This window comes from Temnothorax americanus, unplaced genomic scaffold (assembly GCF_048541705.1).
Source record: "Temnothorax americanus isolate GAGA-0224 unplaced genomic scaffold, ASM4854170v1 Scaffold107, whole genome shotgun sequence".
Classification (NCBI taxonomy): Eukaryota; Metazoa; Arthropoda; class Insecta; order Hymenoptera; family Formicidae; genus Temnothorax; species Temnothorax americanus.
The window spans coordinates 290666-318143 of record NW_027509239.1 but is presented as its reverse complement, the minus strand read 5'-3'; the positions used below and the strand labels follow the sequence as shown (position 1 = coordinate 318143).

Genomic DNA, 27478 nt, shown 5'->3' with positions numbered 1-27478 from the left:
AACGGTAAGATATAAATGCACCCATGTGCACATATAAGTAGCAATTTACTCCATTTGTACGAATTCTTGTATGAACACAGTGCACAAGATGACACTAATTCAGATAGATGAGCGAGCGTATATTTTATTTGCACATTATAAACAGCGCTAAGCGCAGAATGCATTTTGACAGTAGTCACTGCGGCGAGCGCAGAAATGGACCTCTATTAAGCTGGACCCTCCACCAGCGCAAATCAAGTTCGCACTAGGTAAAAAATTTAGTGCTATTTAGGTGCTAATTAAGTGCCCTAGTCCGAATTTTGATACTCGAACCGTTTAGCAGAAAATCGCGTAAAAAATGGGGGATCCAGCTTGCCATTAAGCTGAACCCCCCTATATCAGAAAATGGTCCTACATAAAAAACAAGTACACTATAATTTAGTACTAATTAAGTGCTACTTAAGGGGGGAGGGTCAAGTAAACGCAGCCGTCTTTTTCCCGATTTTTTTTTAACAGATGGAAAGATTTATTAAATTGAAACAAAGTACATCATACTATTCATGATTTAAGGTATATTATAAAAAAATTTTTATATTAAAAAATTTCAAAATGGCGGCGCAGCGGCTGCTCTTCTCGGATTTGCGCCGTGCAACGCTCAGGTCGCTCTAATTAACTGAAATAAAAAAACCAAAGTTTTTTGTTAAAATGCGTTTATATGCTTTGCATGAACCTCAATTAAAAAAAAATTAAAAATTAAAAATTTAGGATCATTTTGAAGAAAAAGTTAAAGGTATTGTTTTTTTCAAAATGGTCCTGAATTTTTAATTTTTGATTTTTTTTTAAATTTAGATTTATGCAAAGCATATGAACGCATTTTAACAAAAAAACTTTGGTTATTTATTTCAATTAATTAGAGCACCTGAGTTGCACGACGCAAATCCGAGGAGCCGACTTCAAGCAGCTGCAGCGCCGCCATTTTGATTTGACATAACAAAAATTTTATAATATACCTTTAATCATGAATATTATGATGTACTTTGTTCCGATTTAATAAATCTTTCCATTTGTTTAAAAAAAATTCGGAAAAAAACGGCCATTTACTTGACCCTACCCCCTTAAGTGCTCTAAAATAACAATAAAATATTGACAGATTATAACACTTATTTAAATATACTACTATATATTGAACACAGTACCGTCGCGGTCGACACAAACACTTAAAAAACTTGCTGCATGAATGTATTCGTTACTAAAATGATCGAAAACATATATATTATCAAAATATTCCCAAATCTGAGTTTATTGCTAACAGTAAAAAACAATTACGATAATTAACTTATTGTTAGACCAGCCATTGGCGCTGAATACTATAAGTTCCGTCACCTGATCGTCTACGAATTAGTTGCTCGCATGATTATAGTATTAAAATAATTCTCAGACATTGTGTATTTTAAAAGAATATCACGATTTGAATTTAGTGCTAGCTGCATAGCGTTGAAATTAATTAATTAATCAATGGAGTGCGCGCACAGCGCTCTGTAATTCGTTACAAAATTGTCAAAAAATTAAATGCTCGCGTGATTATGGTGCCGAAATAATCCTGAGAGATTGTACTTTAAGAAAATATCATGATTCGAAGCGCGCCGCGCTCCATGGATAAATTATTTAATTTCAACGCTATGCAGCTAGCACTAAATTCGAATCGTGATATTTTCTTAAAGTACAATCTCTCAGGATTATTTTGGGACCAAAAACACGCAAGCAGCTAATTCGTTGACGATGCAGTAACGAACTTTAGAGCGCGGCGCGCGCGCTTCGCGGATAAACTAATTAATTTCAACGCTATGCATCGTCAAAGAATTAGGTGCTCGCGTGATTATGATCCCAAAATAATCCTGAGACATTGTACTTTAAGAAAATATCAAGATCCAAATTTAGTGCTAGCTGCATCGCGTTGAAATTAATTAATTAACTCATGGAGCGCGCGCGCAGCGCTCTGTGATTCGTTATAAAATTGTCAAAAAATCAAGTGCTTGCGTGTTTTTGATCCCAAAATAATCCTGAGGCATTGTACTTTAAGAAAATATCACGATCCGAATTTAGTGCTAGCTGCATAGCGTTAAAATTAATTTATTTATTTATTAATTTTTTGACACGCAATGATTAAGGCCGTTCGCTTCACAGCCTTCTAGCATGATTTTTCTCGTCAATAAACGAATAATTATTTTTAAAATTTTAATTGTTAACAACTATCTGATTAAATTTATAGTTTGATCACGCATACATTTCGACTATTTGTTAATCGGTTTTTTGAGCTTTCAACTTGATGTGGCTTCTTAATAACTCCATGTAATTTGATATACTATAATGATTAATATTAAGAAAGTAAAAACGACCGCTATGATTTAAATCAATAAAGAGGATAAATTTCATAATAAAAATGCTATAATTATTAATTAATGTTAATCTTATGATATTAAACTTCTTTTTAATTTATTTCATTTCTCGACGGATTTTTTATGTAACGGGATTATTATGATGTATTACAGTTAATTAGAGGGATTTATTTGATTGATTGAAAAAGTCTCTGTAAAGCACGAAACGTCCCAGTTATTTTGACGGAATATTAAACTGTAATATTTAGAATCCTGTTGTTCGGTTATTGGCTTTTATTTTATCTAAGACATACGAGCTTTATCTACTTATATATTTTTTAATTTATACATATTAAAATTATTGCAATATTAAAAAAACAAATTTTTTACATTATCTCATGACGAAAGAGACCACCATGCACCTTCTCGCGGTTTCCGTTGAGCAACAATATGTACGTAATGTAAAAGTGAAGAACTGTGATTGCAAAAAATTGTCCTTTAATTTTACTACATGTATTTTACAAGACATTTACTACGTTTACGCGAGCGTTACTTCTGTAGTAACTTTTACGATATATCACTCGTTTACGCGAAATAAATTATCGTAAGTTACTACAGAAGTCGCTCGCGTAAACGTAGTAATAGTAACTTTTGCCAATGTCAAATAAATAATAATGAAATAAAATTGCTTAAAGTTTCCGTGTGCGTAATCTATCGAGCCGGTAGAAGCAATTTTCTAATAGTAAACGTGAACGAGCGAGTAAGACGATCGGCTAGAATGCTGAGGGTCTCAAGTTCGAGTCCTGGTTTTTTTCTAACTCTTTTTGCATTTTTATTTTTTTAGGCAAATGAGTTGTTATGTAATATACATATAAACTAGGAAAATTATTTGACAATCATTAAAGTTATTTGCATATTTTCTAAGAACTTATTTAAGAAAGTTAACGATTTGCTCATAAAAAAATAAGAAATTATTTTCAAATTACAAAATAAGTTTTTTTTTATTATTATATAATAACAATAGTATTGTTCATTAATTCTCGGTCTCGGTTTCATAATATATATATATATATATATATATATATATATATATATATATATATATTATCACTATATATAGCATCACTGCACTGAAATCTGACATCACTGCAAATTTAGTCCGGATTCGCACCAGGGGCAAAGTCTGTAGGTAAAATCGGGTATATTTAGTCCGGATTCGCATCAGGGGCAAAGTTTGTAATGTGATTTAGCCCGGACTCAAACCTAGGGGCAAAGTCTGTCGGTAAGGGGCAAAGTGTGTTGGTAATCAAGGCACGGAAGTGCTTGTCTCGACTTTTGAGGGGCCATTGGCTATCTGTCTATTAATCTGTGTAGGAAAGCACATGGTGTAAGTAGACAGGTGAAGCATTCCCGATGCTGCGCACTCGTTCAGTTTTTGAACCAATCAGCGCGCGACCTTTTTTGCGAGAAAAGCAATATGGCTGCTTCCATCAATTCGTGTAGTCCGTTACGTCCGTTATCCGTCGCGTGCGTCTGTTGTGCGGGAAATATTGTGTGTTCAACTTTTGCGACTTTAATACAACATACGCAGTAAGTAGTAAATATAATTAATGTTGAGAGGCATTTATATTGGTTGATATTTGCTAAATAACCCAAGTAGCAAAAAAATATTTTTCAACGTTTTTAAAAACATTTTTAGTAATAACAAAAATATTTAAAAAACGTTTAAATTAATGGAACAGATCCTTTTTTTCTTATTAAAAAAGTATTTATTTTATTGATTTTTTCATTATTCACTGGCGATTTAAATTTTTATTTTTGCTGTATTTTAACATTGTAAAAAAAACGTTTTTTTAACATTAAAAAAATGTGTTTTTAATATTAAATAAACGTTTGTTAACATTAAAAAATGTTTCTTTTACATTAAATAAATGTTTTATTAATAAAAATTAATAAACAGCTATACGAGTCAGGCGCTGCGTAAGTAAAGAAATTAATAGTTACAGAAGTAACGAATTACAATATATATAATATACATATAATAAATTTCTATATACATATACATCTATTCCAACTTGATAAACTGCGCGCCGATTATTTGTAGGACTTGAAACACAGCTATCGTTGGAACAAATAGCCTTCCCTCCCCGGAGTTAAATTGACGCGAATTAATTATTTTAAAAAATTAAATAATTTATTGCGAAAAATATTACCCCAGAGGCCTGCATTCTGAAACCTTACTCGAGTTAACTCTAGTTAACTCGAGGCGTTCAGAAATGCCGAGTTGACCCATGACGCCCTTCACGGAATGAGGGAGGTTCCAGGTTCGAATCCTGGCTGAGGTAATATTTTTCGCAATATAAATTCTTTACAGTTTTTAAAATAATTAATTCGCGCCGATTTAATTCCGGGGGGGGGGCAAGGGATTAATGTTCCAACGATAGCTGTGTTTCAAGTCCTACAAATAATCAGCGCGCAGTTTATCAAGTTGGAATAGATGTATATACATTATTGTAATTCGTTACTTCTGTAACTATTAATTTCTTTACTTGCGCACCACGTATGTACCGCGCCTGACTCGTATAGCTGTTTATTAATTTGTTGACATTTTAACGAGTCTAAAATTTTACATGATTCACACATTTTTATTTCTTATAAGCGAACTTCACCTTAAAGTGAGCGCAACAAAATGGGTCGCCTCCTGATTGGTTCAACCGCCAAAGCTACCGCCATTATGCGCAATGCTTCACTTGTCTACTTACACCATGGGAAAGCATTAATGACGCCGTCTGTAGTATGTATGTACATCATACTCTAGCGCATGATTGTTGCCAATTTTATGGGAATGTTTTCTGGCGCGAAGTTATTCATGACCACGTGGCCAGCGCATGATCACGTGACGTATATCTTCTTGCACGCGCGTTCTCTAAAAAAGACAATCATCGTTCTGCTTGAGCCTTCACGCTGATAGAATCTTCCTGTGTCTGATATCTTTCCTTTCTACGTAATGTTGATCGGGTATCGAATTTCCGTGATACGAAAAACAGCTTATATCATTAATCTAGGAGGTCAGATAATATGCTTGAGCCTTCACGCAGAGAATCTTTCTGTTCCTGATATCTTTCCTTTCTACGCAATGCTGATCGTTTTGATACAACAATTGAAAATTGTTTTCTAGAAAGTATTAAGCATTGCAGATATTACATTTCTTATTTTGCAGTTAGGTTTATAATTTAGATATTAAAATGCTTCCCAAAAAAATAAGTTTAATTGGGAAAATTTCTACTGATGCGAAACGAAAAAGGATTGAGAGGGAAAATGAGACATCTTTATAATTAGAAACGAAGGTCAGAATAGCTGGAGTCAGAAAAAGGTTCTTACATTTAAGGGCAAAAGAGACGTTTGAGCAAACTGAAGAAAGACTTGTCTGTCTAAGAACAAGGACCGCTATCTACAGGACAAAAGAGATGCACGAGCAAACTCGAGAAAGACTTGCTGGTCTTAGATTAAGGGCATACACAACCAGATGTTTTGCATGGCAAGATTTAAAACGCGCAGCATTTGCCTATAATCTAAAGGAAAATTACCACAAACATCCGAAAGTGGTGATTGGCAAAATGGAGAAAGTTTGTGTGTATTGTGAAGCATATAAATGGAAAGAGGAGACGCCAGGAATGTGTTGCTCTAACGGCAAGGTCAAACTACCATTAATTACTTCGCCACCAGAAGATTTAGGAGAATTAATGAGGGGAACCACTCCAGATTCAAAACACTTTCTGGCTAATATAAAAAAGTACAACTCATGCTTCCAAATGACTTCTTTTGGCACAACACGGGAAATAAGAACACCAGGATTTATGCCGACATTCAAAGTTCAGGGCCAAGTTTACCACAAGGCAGGATCATTGCTGCCACCATCCAATGAAGAGTCAAAGTTTCTACAGATTTTCTTCATGGGTGATGAAACCGCACAGACACAACAGTGATGTTCCAACATTCCAGAAACTCGACTAAATATAGTTATGCACTTGCAAAAATTCTTACACTATCACAATTCCTACGTGAAACTATTCAAGACAGCATTGGAACGAATATTTGTAACGGATGATTACCACATTGTGATTAAAGCTGACAAAACTCCAGGAGGAGAGCATCAAAGGAGATTCAATACACCCACAATTGATGAAGTTGCGATTGTAATTGTGGGTAACAAGTTTGATCGCCGTGATATTGTCCTACAGAAGAGAAACAACAGACTCCAGAGAGTATCAGAAACTCATAATTCCTACGATGCCCTCTAATACCCGATTATCTTCTGGCAAGGCAATGACAGATATTACTTTAGGATTCCTCAGATTGATCCAAAGACAGGCAATCAACATCCAAGAAAGAAGGTCTCTGCCATGGACTTCTACGCCTACAGAATCATGAGCCGAGTAGGAGATAAAAATCATGTGTTAAAATGTCGTCAGTTGTTCCATTAGTTTGTTGTGGACATTCATTAAGAGACCAATTTTCTGGAAACTTGTGCCAAAATTTGTCTAATTTTTCGGGGATGGTGTCGATAGGTTTTTTATTAATGAACTGATTTTCTTGAAACCAATGTCCAATTTTTAAAAAAATTTTCAGACCGCGAAATACTCCTTTATAAATGAATCAATTTTATTGAAAATGGGCCAAAGTTAATTATTTATTTTATCTAATTCTTCGGGCATGGCAACGATTGGATTCATTTTTTACGAAAATGTCCCTTTGAGAAACTGGTTCCAAAATATTTCTAATGTCTGTCTGTCTGTCTGTCTGACCGTGAACTACTCATTTATTAATGGATTGATTTTCTGGAAACCGGCACCAAAATTTGTCTAATTTTTCGGGGATGGTGTCGATAAAGAATAAATTAATACGAGAAAATAAAAATAAAAATAAAAAAGAATAAAAAAAGGGTCCTCATACAAAATTGTCTTTTTTGTTTTAAAAAAATTTTTTGGGAGTAAATATTACTATTTGGGAAAAAAACATTGTCTAATAAATTAGCCCGTAAACGGTTTTGGGAAGGGGTCAAAGCGAGGAGAAAAGGTCTGCTGGGAAATAACGTTTATGTAACACGTGCATGGAAAGTGGCCTATTACGCACGCTACGCGTGCGTGATAGACCACTTTCCACGCACCCGCAACATAAAATAGGGTGTGCAAATCGTGCGTAAAGATAAAAATTCCCGGGTGCGGAGTTGACACACGAGCCGAAGGCGATCGAAACCGCGCTCTTTATTACAATCTGCCTCGATGTTGTCTTCAGTTTTTTCGTCTGCCATTTAGCACATAGCTTCGTTAACAGTTTAGTAATTATTACCAATAATTTTTAATCATGTACCTTATCATTTTTTTTTTCACAAAATTAACGCCGCTTTGTTGCAGTCTGCCGGCCCTTTCTCTTCCACGAAATCGTCTGCCAATAATTTTCCGCGTTTTGTAGCAACAAATACTTAACATTCCTATAATTTTTTTTCCTAAGCTTTATCATTTTTTTTTCTTGTAAAATTTGTCATTTTTGACCTCCACCCCCGCCTTAATCTTCCCAAGCGCGCAGGCAGACTGGTCACTCAGTGTTCGGGAGTGCTAATGGAACCTCTCTAGCTATAAATATTTTATGTACCTTATAACTTGCATTTTTATGTAGCCAGCTCTCCGTCTATAACGACATCTCGCGGCGCACTACGCGAAACACTACGCGTGTTTCCGTGCGCCGCGAGATGTCGTTAAGATTCTTCAACTTTAACTACGCGAATTACCACAGCGATACTCAACATAACCTTCCCAAACAACTGAAACGTACATAGTAAAGTCATTGTAAACGTACACAGTAAAGTAACAAGAAATAAAAAAGAATTCGCAACAAGTTACTAAGAAAAAATCAAAATGAGTGACAAAAATATCATACCAGAAACCGATAGCGACGACCAACTAACACCTCCAGAGACCTAAACAAATTTAGCCCCCCCCCCCCCCCAAGTGGATTATTGCTTCCTCATAGAGGAAGCTTTGTTTTCGTGAAATCGTTTACGGATTTTTGTTTGCGTATAAAGTTGGATCTAGTCATCCAAATTTAAATTAATTATATATGAAATAGGGGTAGAAGAAACCAAAGAAGAGATCGGTTTTGGAGTTTTTATGCCAATATGTTCATATTGTTGTAAAAGGTCAAAATATCGCATTAAAAAAAATGTCCGTATGTATGTATGTGTGTATGTACAGATTTGATGTCCGTGGTTGCTCTAACTTTCGCAAATATTGAGATATCGGGCTGTTTTTTTTTTAATCGATAGAGTATCATTCAAGAAAGGTTGGTATTGAATTTAGTGATGATCGGTAAAGGGGTTCTTTTTAAAAAAAATTTTGAATTTTTTTAGAAATGTTTGTGGTTGCTCTAACTTCCGTAAATATTGAGATATCGGGCTGTTTTTTTTTTTTTTTAATCAATAGAGTATCATTTAAGGAAGGTTGGTAGTAAATTAGGCGATGATCGGCAAATTAGAAATGTCCGTGGTTGCAAATAGAAAACTTCGCTCACAAAGTTTATTTTTATAATAATAACAGATATTAGTATAACAGATATTAGTTGCAATAAAGTTTATCACAATAAAAACAAGTGTGCAAGTTCCTTATAGTTTTTAAGTGTCCAAGTAGAAACCTCCATATTGCTTCCTTATAGTTTTTAAGTGTGCAAGTAGAAGCCTTCGCTCACAAAGCTTCCTCTATGAGGAAGCCAAAACAATAAAATACTAATAATTATACATCGAATAAAATACAGGCTTCGTTATAGAGGAGCTTAGTGAGCGAAGGCTTCTACTTGCACACTTAAAAACTATAAGGAAGCAATATGGAGGTTTCTACTTAAACATTTAAAAACTATAAGAAAGCAATGTGCAGGTTTCTACTTGCACACCTAAAAACTATGAGAAAACAATGTGCAAATTTGTACTTACACACTTCAAAACTATGAGGAAGCAATGTGCAAGTTTCTACTTGCACACTTTTTGATATATTTTTTTTTACCAATCGTTTGGTGGTTGATTGGTAGTATTTGGTACCGTATTCAAAACGTTCGGTAGTTTCTCGTTTTTCTAGAAAATCAAAAACAAATTTTTGATCTTCTTTTAGCTTCCCCACTTTGACTGTGGTAGTTTTTTTTTTTTTTTTTTAATCGATTGGCGATTGATTGGCAATGTTTGGTATCGCATTAAAAACTTTTGGTAGTTGCGCGTTTCTTTAGAAAATCGAAAAAACAAATTTTTGATCTTTTCTTAGCTTCCCCACTTTGACTGTGGTAGTTTTTTTTTTTTTTTAATCGATTGGCGATTGATTGGCAATGTTTGGTACCGCATTGAAACCTTTTGGTAGTTTTGCGTTTTAAAAAGAAAGAATTAATTGTCAACAAATTTTTAACCTTCTTCAGCGCCTACACTTTAACTGTTGGGAATTAAATTTGGTATACTATCTCATGATACTCTAATTTAAACCGTAGAGGGTTTTGGGAAGGGGTCTGAGCGTGGGGACAAGGGGCTCCTATACAAAATTGTCAAAAAAAGGTCCCTTTTTCCCCAAAACATTTTTGGGGGGAAAATATTACTATTCGGGGAAAAGAAAGAAGAGCTTTTGAGCCCGCGCGAAGCGATATCCTTCTTTTCCCCGAATCTTGTGTCATAAGTTCTAAACTTGTTTTCAGCTTCTCTATTATGGCATGGAATCGAGCCAGTGGAGAAAATGGATAGTCCTTTTCTCTTCGGAATTTGCTTGGCGGCTCTCAGAAACTTGTTATTTTGTTCTTTTGACGCACTTAATATGTAAGTTCTCACGATGTACTTGCGATATGTCTCCCACTTTTTCATAATTTATATCTGACATACTTATATGGACATTTTATTCGTTCTAGCGTGGCGTTTGCATGATTTGGTTTGGGCGCAACGCCTTGCGACGAATGATATTGTTGCGTAATTTTGTATAATCTTACTTGAGAAGGATCCAATCGGGGTCGAAACGTTGTGAGACGAATAAATAGAAATTGGCCAGTTGGGTCGCTTAATCTCGATTATTATTCTTCTCTATTATATTATGGAAAAAAATTTACTGAATAATTTAAAAAAAATAAAGATGACCTTTTGATATCTCCGAAGCGCCTCCACCTGGACCAAAATTATTATCGCTATATGATAGCCCCCTTCGTACCGTACAATTTTGGTTACACTAATTTTTCTCTGGGCCTTATAGATTCTATTGTCTCACTCTGTATAGCAGTTATTTTGAGTTTTGAAAGGCATAAACGACTAATATGTAGGGGAGACTGGGGCAAAGTCGTTACTATTTTTTCGGTGCCGATTTTAACAACAAAACAAATAATTTTAGTAAAATGTGGTATACCGTTGTAAAGAGTGAATCCTTGGCTACAAAATTTATAAGGACATTTTTGGTCTACGTTGCTTTGTTTAACTGGTATAGAGTGAAAACGACAAAGGTGCAAAAATTGAAAGTCAAAATTGCCGGGGCGGAGTCGTCACTCTATTCTCGGACTAAATTTTAAATGAAAATTCATAATTCCGATTATGAAAAATGATAGGATACATTTTATTAATTATTTTTTAATAGAAAAATGAAAACATTAATTAAAAACACGATGGCGAAAAATAATTGCAAGAAAAGCGCATAAACTTATGTGCCGTACGCTCGTACGAAACGCACTGTTTCTTGTCAGCTTTATTCTGTCATCTCTGAGTACACGCAGCACATATTATTCAAGTTCTTGCCGAAATTCAACCACTGCTGCTTCTTTGACTTTCATTTTCGCCCGAAGCCTCCATGATATAACTTGGTGATGATTTCGCCCCGGACATAGATTTTAAGTTTGATAAAATATTAGAAATCAACGAAAAAAAAAACTTTACTGGATTCGTGTTCAGCATGCATTACTCTTCAGAATCACTTATCTCGAGATTCGGAGAAAAAATAATATTTAAAATATTTAAAATTTTCGACGCGCACAAAATTTTACTTTTGACCTCCGAAAACACGTTTGACTTAATGAAAATCACAAAATGGCATATAATCTCACTAAATTCCGTTGGTCACATGGGCACCATAAGTAGTGTTTACAATATTAATGGCGAGTTCACACAACATACAGATTCGAGATAATTGTAGTGACAACTCCGCCCCGCTCTCTCTTATATGAAAATAGTACATATGCAATGGTCAAAGGGCGGAGCGCGGTCACTCCTCAGTTTGACTGGTCGATCCTGAGGATTGACCAAGACGCGTGGTCAATCCTCGAAACATTTTTGTGTTTCGACCTTTAACTGATGTGTTTTTAATCAATCCTAGGAGACACTAAATCAACCGGTCAAAGATAGAAACTAAAATAATCCATAGGCTTAATCGACGCGTTTTTGCACAAAACGACCAAATCTGGAAGAAAAAAGTGTCGCTCTGCCACGCGAAGCGAGATATTAACAGTTAAAGTTGACGACTACATTTACTCGGAAGTCTACCCAAACCTCCCTTACAAAAAAGTATTACTGACTAAATACTTAAAATCTCAGTGATTTAATACTGTCAATATTTATTTGGGAAATACTGGGAAAATACTGGTAGTGATAAATATTATAGGTAGTGATTAATACTACACAGAACTACTGGTGCTTAGTATTGAATTACCTACCGATATTTCGATTTCCGATATTTACCCGACATAAAAAAAAATTATTTTTTTTTCAAAATTTTATTACTATTTTATAACTAAATTTGTTTCTTAAGATGCAGTCTATAATTATAAATATTTTCTCGTATTTAAAAAACACACTTACCTTGGTGGGATCGAACTCGGGACCTCTGGATCGTGAGCCAACTGCCTTACGTGGTAGACTACTTATTAATTTGATGTAAGTGTTATATATAGTCTACATGTGTCATAACCAGCACAAATATATAATTTTTCAAAAATCATCTTAAGAAACAAATTCAGTTTAAAAAGAGTAATAAAATTTTGAATTGGATATTAAAATGATATCTTCAGTACTATTTCAAAACTTAATTGTACACTTTTATCACGACGAATTAGTACAGACCTTCATATAAAATGTATTTGTGCCTTACTTTTATCTTTTTTCCTTAATATTATCAGGAATTACACACCCATTATAATGTTTCTATACAAATTGTAGTACTGGTCAGTGATTAATTTCACATGGAATATTCAGTTCAGTACTTGAGTATTAATATTGGCCAGTGATTTATTACACATGGAATCCTTGGTTCAGTACTTCAGTACTAACATTGAAATACTCATCAGTAATTCAACACAAGTATTTATTACACAAGTATTTTTCACCTAGTATTAAATGCTTTCTCATCAGAAATTTAATACTAAGTATTCAATACTCGTCCTGTATTAAATACTACTTTCATAAATTACTGACCAGTAATAAAATACTATGCAATACTTGGATCACAGTGATTCAAGTACTAATAAATACTTAATTTTAGTATTATTAATACACAAAATAAGTATTTATTACTAACCAGCTAGTAATACTTTTTTGTAAGGGCTTTTGAAGGTCATTCAGGACGATGACCTTGATACAACATATGTCAAGCTCAAAGTTATCGGTGAAGTTTGATCTTTTGCATATTTAATGATGTTCAACGTAATGGTTTTTGCTACAGACCTCTCCTATATGTTTATTTAGTATTAGGACTAATTAATTTAATCAGTTGGCTCTTAAGACAGACGAATAAATTTGTGTGAAACAAAGAATAATTTTATTTTTAAACATTTATTTCTTATTTAGTTGAGACATTGTTGAAAATGTTGACCGTTTTGTCATACCTATACAAAATTGTATTCTGTGAATTAAATTGGAATGAGTTGTTTCTAATGTATTCTATCCTATCTAATGTATTCTATTCTTTAAATGCAAGAGTAACTTTCTTTTTACGAATACCTCTTCTGGAAAACGAGAGTTTACTTGCAAAAAATTATACTATTATTTCAACTTATTTTGACCGTTAAATCACTTCTTTCCTTATTGTATCATATACTTTGTCCCACCCTAAATATGTATATTTTATATCTGTCTTAAATCGATAATTGACGCTAATAAGCATCCTTATTAAATTGCTCTAAATAATTTATTGCGAAAAATATTACCCCAGCCAGGGTTTGAATCTGAACGATGGTAAAAGCGCTAATTCGACCACTGATTTTGAGGCATACTGTAGTGATATTTATCATAATGACAAGAAGTTAATCATAGGAAGAACATCTTCTTCAGCCGACGCATATAAACAATAATAAATGAAGTAGAACCGATATAACATAAATCAATTAGAGAAAATATACCATTTATGGTTATGGCGATAAATATGATCACATGCCTCGAATTGGTAAAAGACAGCCGTCACAGAATGTAGAGAGGTCCAGGTTAAACCTTGGCTGATATTTTTTGCAATAAATTCTTTACAGTTTTATTTAATAAGGATGCTTATTAGCATCAAAAGTTAAATCAATGATCGATTTAAGTATGTGGATTTATTTTTCCAACAAAGAACTATGTTTTAAAGGCCGACAAAATATTGATGCGTAGTTTACCGAGTTTGGAAAAAAATATACAAAATTCACAAAATATTATTATTAGGCTACCAATAAATCCACATAATTAAATCGATCATCGATTTAACTTTTGATGCTAATAAGTATCCTTGTTAAATTACTGTAAATAATTTATTGCGAAAAATATCAACCATGGTTCTCTCTACATTCGGTGACGGCCGTCTTACCAAATCGACCACTGAGGCACGCAATAACCGTAAATTGGTATTTTCTCTAATTGATTTATATTGAATCGATTCTATTTCATTTATTAGGTAATTATTTAGAATACACGCTAGTTAGATTCATGGAAGATTTCCAGCCATAAATTTTGAGCCTCTATTAAGAATATTTACAAATACGCTGTTGATAATCATAAAAACTGGTTAAAATCACTTAAATCAGTAACATTAATGTCCTTGTTATGATATTAAATAGTAGTAAGCCGTTAAAGTATGCATACAACTGATATATATTGGATTTCTCAGATTACTGTACTTTTGGCTGGGAAGGTATAGGTATCATCCTTAACGCTAAATATCTCGCTTCGCAGGGCAGACCGCCGCATTTTTCTGCCAGATTCTTTCGTTTTATGCAAAAATGAATCGATTAAGCCTAATTTCATCGATATTCGAGGTGGAGCGTGTATTCTAAATAATTATCATTTATTATTGTTTATATACGTCGCCTGAAAAAGATGTTCTTCCTATTGTTAACCAGTTATTACAATAAATATCAATACATGCCTCACAATTAGTGTCGAATTAGCGTCTTTACCGCTCGGACCGTAAATGGCATTTTCTCTAATCGAAATAAGTAACGCAAAATTTCTAAAAAAAAAAAAAGTATAACTTGGTTAATTTGCAAGTTATCGATATTTTTAAAGCAGTACTGTCTAAAAAAGAAGTAGCGACAATATTTTCTTAAACATTTAAATTGTTTTTCTAAGAAATAAAATAGAAAACAACATCATACTTTGAATATTATCGAATATCACTGAAATTTCTTCAAAAGTCTTCAAAAGACTTGTTTTTATGTATCTTTTTTTGTTGTTTGTTGTCAATTTTTCGCAAACTATATTTGCTGAAAAAGAATTTATTATCTAGAATCACAGCTTCTTTAAATAGATTAAAATGAGCGTGTTTAATTAATTAGCATTGAAAACATTTGTCGAAATGATTGCGGCGAATTCTCACCCACTATATCGGGCATAAAATTTATCGTGGTAATAAAAGTAAATTAATTTAAAACAACCTGTCTTCGAAGCGCGAATCTAGCTCGCGGCGAACCTGGGTTCGAAGGAGGTGCGGAGAAGCAGACGGGTGACGGGTGGCGAGGTTAGCGAAATGAAGGCGGGTCTCGGTTAACAGAAAATAGTAACGTTTATTTTTTAACAATATACACTCGCGACATTTACAATGGGTCAATACGCGTGTGAGGCTTTGGCTGGATTCGCTCGCGTGTGCCCGCGCGGTTTCCGACGGTTGGGCGTGCGTGTGAGGCGTCGTTGGTTGGCCGCGGGTGGCGCGGGAAAACCCGCGGTATGTGCGGGGCGAGGCCGGCGCTTTTCGTTCGCCGCGTGGGCCGGATCGCGTGGTGGTAGGTATCGGTCCGGGTGGTGCCGGTTTCCCGGTCGGCGTGGCCCGGAGCGCGGAAAAATGGCGCGAAGCGCGGCGGCGATATGGATCGCGAAGCGTGGGTAACGCGGTGGAATCGGGTCGCCGGCCGAGACACACTCGGCGAAGACAGAATGCCGGAGACGCTCTACCTTCTTATTCGGACGGCTTCGGGTGATTCGGATAACTGCGAAAAGCTGGTCGTTAGCCGAGACACACTCGGCGAAGACAGAGAATGCCAGAGGCGCTCTACCTTACGTTCGGACTGGCTTTAAGTGCAGGAATTCAGGATCGGTGTTGTCGGAAAGACGGGTGATCGGGAATCGCGCTCTGTGCCAGCGACGCCGGGCTTATATACGCGTCGCGGCGGCGTTGCTGCGGCGTCGCGGCGTGGTGGGGGTAGCGACGGCGATCGCGAGCGCCGGGACGGTGCGGCGGAACGATCGGTGGTTACGGCGTCCCGACGTTGCGATCGCGTTCGGCGGTGTTCGGCTGCCTTCGGCACCGCTCGGCGCGATGAGGCGGTTGCCGCGTTAAGTCCGTTCGCGAACTTTATTACATGTTACAAAAAATATGGGCACACCGTGCCCGGTCTTCACCCCGCGGGTGGTCGGCGGGGTGGCTTCGGCGAGGTGTTTGCGCCGGAACGATGCATGTTCGGGGGTGCATCGTTACATCACCCCCCCTCCTTGGAAAGCGCGAATTCGGCGCTCTAGGTTTTAGGTTTGATCTCTCGGATCGTGCGTACGGTGCCGGTGTTGTTGAACCGGATATGCCATCTCTTTCCTCGGGACCTTGTCTTGTGCTGGCGTGACACGTAAGCGTGATAGTGTGGCACCCAAATAATATGCCCGTCCTCCACTTCTACCGGGATTGGAGGTGGCGGCTTCGTCCCTTCGGCCCGCAAGGGTCGGACCTCGGCCGGAGGTGGTGGCGGTTGGCGCGGCGCTGGACTCTCTGCCGTGGCTGGTTAACGTAGACGTTAACGTTGTCTATACATCAAGCTATTTTGAGTATTATCTTTTCTCTTAGAATTTCTCTCAAAACACTGCCCTACCTTTCGAGACTATGTGTTTTCGATTAATTATAAGATTCGTGCCATTTTGAACCATACGTTTCTCGCCACAGATTAACACAAGAAGAGAAGATAATTGTGATTAGCACTAATTTAAATGATCGTAATGTTTCATAAATTATATAAAAGTTTTTTATCCTTTTATTCCATAAAAAGAGCGCGTTAGATTGTGCCAATTTGAAATTTTTCGACTCTTTTTAAATAAAAATTAATTCCAAAAATCAAAAATAAAAAGTTAACATTGTATCATTATAATGATGTAATAAGAAGAAATCACGAGCCCCACTGATAAATTATATCTCTTAACGTGCACGCGGCGCAGAAGGGGATTCGATCGATCCTTTGTGACTTGAATTTTTCGAGCAAAACGAAAGCCGCAAATATTTTCAGTTGAAGCTGCGTTGGAGAAGCCTTTTGAGCAATTTCTCCAAGATAAACTGATATATTTGCCATGTTCACGCTTATATATTGCGTGCCATATTGCAAAGCTCTGCCAGCTATTATTGCTCTTTTCCATTACTTTGAACAGTTCTACGTTCCTCTCTCTCTCTCTCTCTCTCTCTCTCTCTCTCTCTCTCTCTCTCTCTCTCTCTCTCAGCAGAAGCAGACGTGTAAAACATTGCTCCGTAAAAGTGTTAATTTTTGGGTGGTTTAGAAGTGAGGGAGAGTGTTAAAAAGTTGTGTAACGAATATCTTCATAGACCGGGGGTAGCCATGAGTGTTATCTAGCCGGAATATGTTGATACATAGACACGAGAACTGCATTTCGTACAGAGGTCATCGAAGCCTCGTACGACAGGTAGACATCGGCGACGAACACAAAACGCTGACGTGTGAAAGTGACGTGTTATAGTGACGAGTCAATTAACTGTCTCTGCCGATATTAGCAGAATGAACGAGGAATACGCCGAGTATCGATGCTCGGCATGTAAGAAGGCGATTAAGAGCAGAGCCGTTAAATGTAAAATTTGCCCAAAGCTTTTTTACCATCCGGGATGTGTAAATAAGCATAAAATTATCGATAGAAACCAAGAGTACGTGCCGTGTAAAGGCCCATTTGAGGAATTCGTAATTGATAGTGAGAAGGTGCCGGCGGCAGGGAGAGACAGGACATCATCTACAGGATCTACAGGATCTACAGGATCTACAGGAGCGTTCACAACATCGAGCAGTGGAAGTAAAGGATCAAGCATGGATATAAAAGTAGACTGGATTATAAGAACTGTCAAAGAAATAAAAGATGAAACGCTGCGTAAAAATGAAATTAAAATAATGATTAAGGAGATAGTTCATGAAGAATTAAGTAATGTTAAACAAGAGCTGGAAAACTTGAAGAAAATAATACAGGGAATAGAGTATGGATCGAAGGCAGGAACGCAAAGAAGCTACAGTGAAGCGGTTAAAGAAAAGAAGAAAGAAAGTCTTATAATTGTTAAGCCGAAAGTGCAACAGGAGAGTGAAGACACGAAAAAAGTGATTAAGGAAAAGGTAGATATAAAGAATATGGCAATGGGAATAACGAAATTAAAAAAAGGAAGCAAAGGAGTAGTAATCATGGGATGTGAAACTGGAGAGGAGGTAAAAAAGCTGAAAGAGACAGTTCAGGCTAAACTGGGAGAGAATTATAAAGTAACGGAGTCATCTAAGTCAAAACCAAAGGTGAAAGTTATTAATATAAATATAGAAGAGATGAACTTAGATGATAATAAACTTATAAGTACGATAAAGAAGCAAAATAAAATACAATAGATACAGTAAATATGCGAATTGTGAAGAGAATGGTCAAAGTAAAAAATGATCAAAGAAGAGGAAATGAAGAAGGATCAATAATAGTGGAAGTAGATGAAGAAACACATGAGATGATATTGCAGAAAGCAAAACTAAATGTAGGATGGAAAAGGTGTCTTGCATTTGATCACATCAGTGTCAAAAGATGTTTCAAGTGCTGGGGATATTTTCATATCGCGAAAAATTGTAAGAGAGAAGAAACATGCTACAAATGCGCGGGGAATCATAACTCGCGTGTTTGTACAGCGACGGAGAAAAAGTGTGTGAACTGTATGTTCAAAAATCGAACATACAATTTGAAGATAAATGACGACCATGAAGCTATTAGCCGGGAATGTCCGACCTTTATAAGGGCGTTACAGGAAGAGAAGAGGAGAGCAGGCTGGGAAGAGGAATAGCAACGACAGAAGAAAGAAGAAATTTTACTGTATACAAATGCGCAGAGCTTGACAGCGCATAAGGATGAGATTCAACATCGGATTATGAAGAAAATATATCCTGCGTTCTTAGCATTTTCGGAGACCAGATTGACCGAGGATATTGAAGACAGTGAAGTGAACGTTTCTGGTTATAGTATAACTAGATGTAATGCTGAGAATAGAAATACAGGAGGCGTTGTTCTATATGTAAGGAATGATATTGTTTACGAGACAGTGTTAGTAAGAAAATTAGAATCGAATTGTTGGTGTGTCGCGGTAGAAGTAAAAGATAAATTATATAAAGGAGTGATAGTGGTAATATATCACTCACCTAGCGCATCGCACGGGGATTTTATAAGATTTTTCGAGGATATAGTAGAGGAGTTAATAATAAAGGGAAAATGCATGGTAATAGGAGATTTTAATATAGATCTTAGGACGGACTCGTTTTATGCGAAGAAACTGCAAACGACAATGTTAAGTCTGGGTATGAAGCAGTATGTAAATGAACCGACGAGAATCACGAAAGACAGTCAAACAATTATAGATCTAATCTTTGCTAATAATAATAAAACAGTGCAAGTAATTCATGAACCTAAAATTACGGACCATGCGTGGCTGGAAGTTGAGTTGAGTGTGAATAAAAGTGAAAGTAAATATAGAGAATTTAGCGCTAGGAATTACAAAGAGTTTGATGAAGAAGAATTTGTTATGTTAGTAAAAAATAAATTACAGGAAAGTCAGGGTTGGCAGTGTGTATGTATGGGTGTGAGTGAGAGAGCAAAAAAATTTGTCAATAGTATAGTAGACGCGTTAGATATAATGGCACCGAAGAGAAAATCTAGAATTCCGAAAGTGTGGGAAGGGAAAAAATGGTTCTCAGATGAAATAAGAGAAGCTGCGGATAGGAGGGATGAGGCATTTAGGCAAGCAATGTATGCTAATACAGAACAAAGCTGGTTGCAATTTAAAGTTAATAGAAATGCAGTAGTAAAATTAATTAGGATGAAAAAGAAAGAATATTATGAAAATATGATAGATTTTATAACGCACTGCCAGCCGAAATTAAAAGACGAAGAACTAAAAATGTTCAAACGTGTGCTAAAAGAGTACGTTCTGTTGTATGTATAAATATGTATAAATATGTAGTATGTAAAAATAGCTGAGAAAGCTAATAAAGGTCATTCATTCATTCATTCTCTCTCTCTCTCTCTCTCTCTCACATTCAAATTTATTATTCATGCTTACCTTCCAACATCTTACGTGCATTGGAATTAATTTCGTTGGATGCTAATGCTATTTTTGACTATGCTACGTCTAACGGTCTCATGCTTAACCCTGCAAAATCCAAGGTTATTATATTTGGCAGTCAAGCGCACATAAGTAGTATTGATATCAGTCGTCTTCCACCCATTGTTGTAAACAGCACGCCTTTACCATTCGTTTGTGAGGTAAGAAATTTAGGTGTTATTTTTACATCTAATCTATCATGGACGAGACACATCTCGCTTATCTCACAGAAAGTTCATCATGCGTTGAACAAATTGAAGTTCAACAAGAACTCTCTTTCCAAACAGCTTATAATCAAACTTGTTACAACATTAATTTTACCTCACATTGATTACTGCTGTTTCGTATATCATGGCCTGACCAAAGAATTAAACATCAAATTGCAAAGACTAGTTAACTGTTGTATTCGATATATTTTCGATATTAGGCGTGATGACCATATCACACCGTATAGACGACAACTGGGATGGCTTTCTGTTGAGAATAGACGGCATTATTTTCTCGGTTGCCAGATGTATCGTATTCTACACATGCGTTCGCCCACCTATTTGTCTGAGCTTTTCACCTTTCCTGATCCATCACTCAAGCGATCTAATCGTCTTGCTGAATTATCTGTTCAAACTTTCCATATTCCTGCTCACAGAACAGTGGCTTACAGAAATTTATTCCATCTTTCCGCTGTTTATTTTTGGCATTCCTAATACAGTCACATCGGCAGCATCTATAGCATCTTTTAAAAGTCTTCTTCGCGAGTTTTTGCTTTTGTCAGAGTCTGAGTGATCGGTCTCCGCCCTTTCTATTGTGTTCAAGCGGTACTATTTTGTTAGTTTCAAGTTTCGTTAGAATTAGTATAATATGTTAATCTTACGTTATATTTTGTTGAGAGCTTATAATTATGTTTATAACTACATTTATACACTTTTGCCCCTTAGCCATTGCTCGGGCATAATAAATCTATCAATCAATCAAATCAATCTCTCTCTCTCTCTCTCTCTCTCTCTCTCTCTCTCTCTCTCTCTCTCTCTCTCTCTCTCTCTCTCTCTCTCTCTCTCTCTCTCTCTCTCTCTCTACTCTCTCTGAAGAGGGTGAATCCTGCGATTCGAGAGTTATCCGAGACTAGATTGACTATAGAATGTGATGATAGTGAGGTCAAAGCGTTTGATACAATAGATAGAGTAATAAGACTAGTGGAAAAATTATATCAGTTATGTACCGGGGTATAGTATAGGTGTGATGTTAAAAATAGAAATACAGAAGGAGTAATGTTATATGTTAGGAATGATGTTAAATTTAGGATAGGTGCATGATAAGAAAAAGATAGTGTCAAACTGTTGATTGCGAAAGAATTTATCTAAAGGTGTGACAGCAGTAGAGTGTCATTCGCCGAGTGAGTCAAATGGCGATTTTGTGAAATATCTATACGGTTGAAGATTTAATAATAAAGTATGACTGTGTATAGTGATAGGGGACTTTAATATAGGTAGAGTCGAGCGATGATAGAATTAATTTTTTCGAATAAGGAATTAAAGGGACAAGTGAATGAGTAACCTATAATAACGGACCAGGCATGGCTAAAAGTGGAATTTAATATAAATAAAAAGAGAAATAAATATAAAGAATTTCAGGGTAGAACATTTATGTGATAGGATAGAAATAGTAAGAAATGTAAGTATGCGAAAGAAACAAGTGAATGAGAAACATAAAATAACGGACCATGCATGGCTTAAAGTAGGATTTAATATGAATAAAAAGAGAGATAAATATTAAGAAGTTAATTGTACCTTATGTAGAGGATTTAATTTAAGGAAAAACATGTACCTTATGTAGAGGACTTAATTTAAGAAAAAACCGAGTTATGTAAATAGCCGAGAAGGCTAATAAAGCTCAATCAATCAATCAATCTCTCTTATTCTCTCTCTCTCTCTCTGTCTCTCTCTAAAATGCTATAAATTGAAAAATATTACTTTTTTATCGACTGAAGTTCAATTCTGTCGTATACCATTTAAGATTCACTCAATTATTTCTTAAAAAATTAGAAAAATTTTGTAACCGATTTCCAAAAAAATACCGGTTCCCAAAAAAATCGGTTAACGAAAAACTATACAGTTTATAGCACTTCCCGAGAAATTCTACCCCTGTTTTATATACAATTCTTTAAAATTCGATCAATAATTTCCTGAAAAATTCAAAAAACTTCTGACACCGATTCCCAAATAGATCGGTAACAAAATAGTTATTTGGGTAACAAGTGCTGGAAGAATATTGTACATAAAAAGTAGGGGTAGAATTTCCCGGGGAGTGCTATAAAGTACATAATTTTATGTCACACGTGCATGGAAAGTGGCCCGTTACGCGACGCGCGCGTGATAGGCCACTTTCCACGCACGTGTGACATAAAATTATGTACTTTATAGCACTCCCCGGGAAATTCTACCCCTACTTTTTATGTACAATTTTTTGAGATTCGATCATTCGAAACCGGTTTCCAAAAAAATCGGTAACAAGAAATAATACACTTTATAGCACTCCCCGGGAAATTCTATCTCTACTTCATGTATAATTTTTTGAGATTCAATCAATTATTTCCCGAAAAATTGGAAAAATTTCCAAAAAGATCAGTCCCGGAAAATTCTACCCCTGTTTGATCTATAATTCTCTAAGATTCGGTCAATTATTTCCCGAAAAATTAGAAAAATTAGAAAAACCGGTTTCCAGAAAATCGGTAACAAAAAACTATACACATAGTACATAGTGGCACTCCCCGGAAAATTCTACCCCCATTTCATATACTTTTGGTAAAAATTCGGTTCAGGGGTTTGGGCTGAGCGTTGATGAGTGAGTGAGTGAGTCAGTCAGGACATCTTCCTTTATATATATATAGATTTAACATATGTTTCTACAAGAATTATGCGATTTCTATGTATTTTTATTTATAGTAAGTATTTGCATGTTACATACATTTTTAATAAGAGTTCCATAATAAATAATAAATAACTTCTCTCTTTCTCTTTGAACGATAAAGTTGCGTTGCTAGAAAAATCGCGAACAAACTCTCGCATCCTTGATTTCGTCCAAGTTGAAATAGAAGAGAGCAAACAACAAGAAAGATTGATTGCTAGTGATTCTTTACGTATCTCCATATACGAAATAATACAGAAGATTTTCAATAACATTTGATATATAAGTTGGTATTTCGTATCGAAAACTAATACAATTTTTTCTTTCCACAAAAGTAGAAATATAAAATTCCTAGTTTTAGAAATATACGATATATTTGATAATATCGGAATTCATTCATTCGCGATTTCATTTTACCCCTTCGATTAATGTATTAAAGGTTTCTTAGTTAAAATAATTTGTATATGAATTTGTATATGAAATGCATATAAAATTATTTAAATTATGTGCAAATATGCTCAATCGCACAATTAAAAGAATCTATTAACTATTGCAAAAATATTGTAAATATTCAATCTTAAAAAAAAACGGTATTAATTAAATTTCTTTAATTCTATTGATTAATTAAATAAAAATAATAAGTTTCTATAATAACTAGTAATCGATTAAAAAAAGAAAAAAAGTTCAACTAATTGCGCGATTTAAGAATGCAAATGTATAAGAAGATTTTATATTCCAACAGAAAGAATTTTTAGATACATTTTATACATTTTAATAAAATCTTTACTCACTAAAAATTCAAGAGCTGTGCGCAGAAATATAATATTGAATTAAATTTTGATAAAAAGGTTATTTCTTCTTGTATTTCTTAGTTTATTATAAGATAAAAATCCATTGCAATGGTTTTCAATCTGATCTTGTATAAAGTGTATTATATTATTATGCGGCATGCCCGGCGGGCATACAAAGGGGAGAGATGCGAGATATGCGTGCAAAATTAAAAACTGACGCGTATTTGGAATATCTTCTCACGCTAATGTTTTTTTAAATATACAAATATAAGGCATTTTATTAATACATACCACGCAGTACGTAACTTTGTTCAGTTTCCATTTCGCAACATAATAATGAGTACAAGTATGAAACAAGTACGAAACAAGTATGAAAAAATTATGAACAATAATAGGTTTAATTAGTTGTTAACAATCGAAGGCTCATGTGAGATAGTTCCACACATATTGGATGTAACCGTATTGGAACAGCATATGCGTATGGCTGAAGAAAGGTGAACGCTATAATAAAGACAAGACGCCGGATATGGCAATCGTATCTTCTTTTGTACAGCTCAGATAATTTAAGAAGAAACTAGGATATGCATAAATTTCTAAAATAAAAATGGAACAACTAGCACCGTCTATCGAGCTTACACAATTTATTATTAAAATGCTATATAGAAAAAAAAATATTATTTTGATAAATAATGAAATATTGTTCTTTGGAATATTATTTATTAACTACTATATTTTTATTTGACATAGAATTGAATAAAGAAGTTTTATATTATAATCATTAATATCCATTTCTACCAATATATGTAGATTAACTTTAACTTACTTTTTATTTTTTTCTAATTTTTAGAATTAAAAGAAGATGAAAAGTAAGTTAAACCGAGATTAAAGTCATCTGCATTAATAGAAATGTTAACATAAGACCGTATTTGTTTTAAAATAGAGCACATACAATATTTCTGCAATATTTGTCAGATATTTTGTTTATGCGCTCGAGCTTTTGCGTACATCTTTATATAGTCCGCCGACAAATATTTATACCAAGAAACCTTTAATGTTCAAGTAAAAAAAAATTGGATGTACTCAAGGATTCTTTGTATATTTTTAACACTAGAACTACCAAGAGGGTCAAAATGACTTGTTTAACAATTTTAAAAATAATTATTATTTATTTTTAAAACATCACAATTTCTGTTTCTCTGACTTTTATTGATATATACAGATAATTAATTTTATGAATTTGTTTTCTCTTTTTTTTATTTTGTCCTCTTCGGTAGAAATAAATATAGGTTAATCTTTGGCAGTTCTAGTGTTTAATGCGTCAGAATCAGAAAAATCGTGTATTCAAATATGTATATTCGAATAATAAATCTGGTCGTTCGGATATTTACAATCTCAAAAAGGGGACGTCTCGTTCGATTTCCTAAATCGTGTTAAATTTATCAAAGCTCGCTAGTGTCACTCGTTGAGGGTCGTTGTAAACGAAGCCCTATCCTCCCTTCTTGTTTCATTGAAACAGCGCACGTCTCGCGAGTGATAAATATCCCTCCGAGGATGATGATACGCAGTTTGCTCGAAGCAGGAATAGACTTCCTTCACTTTGATGCGTAAAATGCGCAACGTCATAATGATGCGTTTCAAATAAGCGTGGAACGATCGTGGACGTACTTAATGCTGTTACGCGCTATTTTAACAAATATCGCATTTAGTTACGCGGTGTTGCTCAAGTAGACGCTAATTGCTTGAGAAAGAATTCAATCGGCGGCGCATTAGTTCCTCATTAGCAAGAGAATTGAGTTCAAGGTGCGATAGACTATACTACGTTAGCGTAGTTCAATCGCCTGAATGCGATCGTTATCAATATGATTTTATCTGCTACATAATATTGTATTGTGTTCACTTTCGAAGGTTCTTTTCACAATAACAGAACAGTTCAATTTAATAAATCTTCATAGCTTTCATTCTCCATTTGCAATCAGATTATTAGGTATCTTTACAAACAATTAGAATCAAAAGCCATGCGATCCAAGCTTAGGTCTTTGAAAGCCTTATATTAGTTTCTGTATACATATATGTCTATATATATACATATAATTTTTCAAACGAACTGCGCGCCGATTATTTGTCGGACTTAAAACACAGTAATTGTTAGAATTAAAAACCCTTCCCTCCCCGGAATTAAATCGACTCGATTTAATTATCTAAAAACTGTAAAGAAATTTATTGCGAAAAATATTACCTCAGCCAGGGTTCGAACCTGGAAGCTCCCTCATTCCGTGTAGGGCGTCGTACCAATTCGACCACCGAGGCATGTGGTAATATTTATCGCAATAACCGGTTAATAATAGTTTGAAACGTCTTTCTCAGGCGACGTGAATAAATAATAATAAGAGAAATAGGATCGTATAACGATATACAAACAATTAGAATCAAAAGCCATGCGATCCAAGCTTAGGTCTTTGAAAGCCTTATATTAGTTTCTGTATACATATATGTCTATATATATACATATAATTTTTCCAACGAACTGCGCGCCGATTATTTGTCGGACTTAAAACACAGTAATTGTTAGAATTAAAAACCCTTCCCTCCCCGGAATTAAATCGACTCGATTTAATTATCTAAAAACTGTAAAGAAATTTATTGCGAAAAATATTACCTCAGCCAGGGTTCGAACCTGGAACCTCCCTCATTCCGTGTAGGGCGTCGTACCAATTCGACCACCGAGGCATGTGGTAATATTTATCGCAATAACCGGTTAATAATAGTTTGAAACGTCTTTCTCAGGCGACGTGAATAAATAATAATAAGAGAAATAGGATCGTATAACGATATACAAACAATTAGAATCAAAAGCCATGCGATCCAAGCTTAGGTCTTTGAAAGCCTTATATTAGTTTCTGTATACATATATGTCTATATATATACATATAATTTTTCCAACGAACTGCGCGCCGATTATTTGTCGGACTTAAAACACAGTAATTGTTAGAATTAAAAACCCTTCCCTCCCCGGAATTAAATCGACTCGATTTAATTATCTAAAAACTGTAAAGAAATTTATTGCGAAAAATATTACCTCAGCCAGGGTTCGAATCTGGAACCTCCCTCATTCCGTGTAGGGCGTCGTACCAATTCGACCACCGAGGCATGTGGTAATATTTATCGCAATAACCGGTTAATAATAGTTTGAAACGTCTTTCTCAGGCGACGTGAATAAATAATAATAAGAGAAATAGGATCGTATAACGATATACAAACAATTAGAATCAAAAGCCATGCGATTATATGTATATATATATAGATATATATGTATACAGAAACTAATATAAGGCTTTCAAAGACCTAAGCTTGGATCGCATGGCTTTTGATTCTAATTGTTTGTATATCGTTATACGATCCTATTTCTCTTATTATTAGGTATCTTTACTTTCGTTTGAAATTGAACTACCCACGTAGAAATTGCCGATGTTGTTTAACTGGCCCAACATTGGCCCAGTATCGGCGGCCAAGAGTTGGCAACCAATCTTGTCCCAGTACTGGTTTAAAAGTCGGGCTTATAACGGGCCGTTACAAAATACAGACGTGGGTCAATATAGGCTGCAAGACAGGC

General features: G+C 35.2%; 2 protein-coding genes and 1 pseudogene across 4 annotated transcripts in view; 2 read left to right on the top strand and 1 right to left on the bottom strand.

The window, feature by feature from the left end:
* The window catches only part of LOC143904353 (casein kinase I), a 150986-nt gene that overhangs the window by 9579 nt on the left and 113929 nt on the right, over positions 1 to 27478 (bottom strand). The window lies entirely within an intron of this gene.
* Positions 1 to 27478, top strand: part of LOC143904413 (glycosyltransferase 25 family member) — a 143384-nt gene that overhangs the window by 67268 nt on the left and 48638 nt on the right. The gene's annotated exons all lie outside the window — the stretch shown is intronic.
* LOC143904426 (uncharacterized) lies at positions 16964 to 18868 on the top strand (annotated as a pseudogene).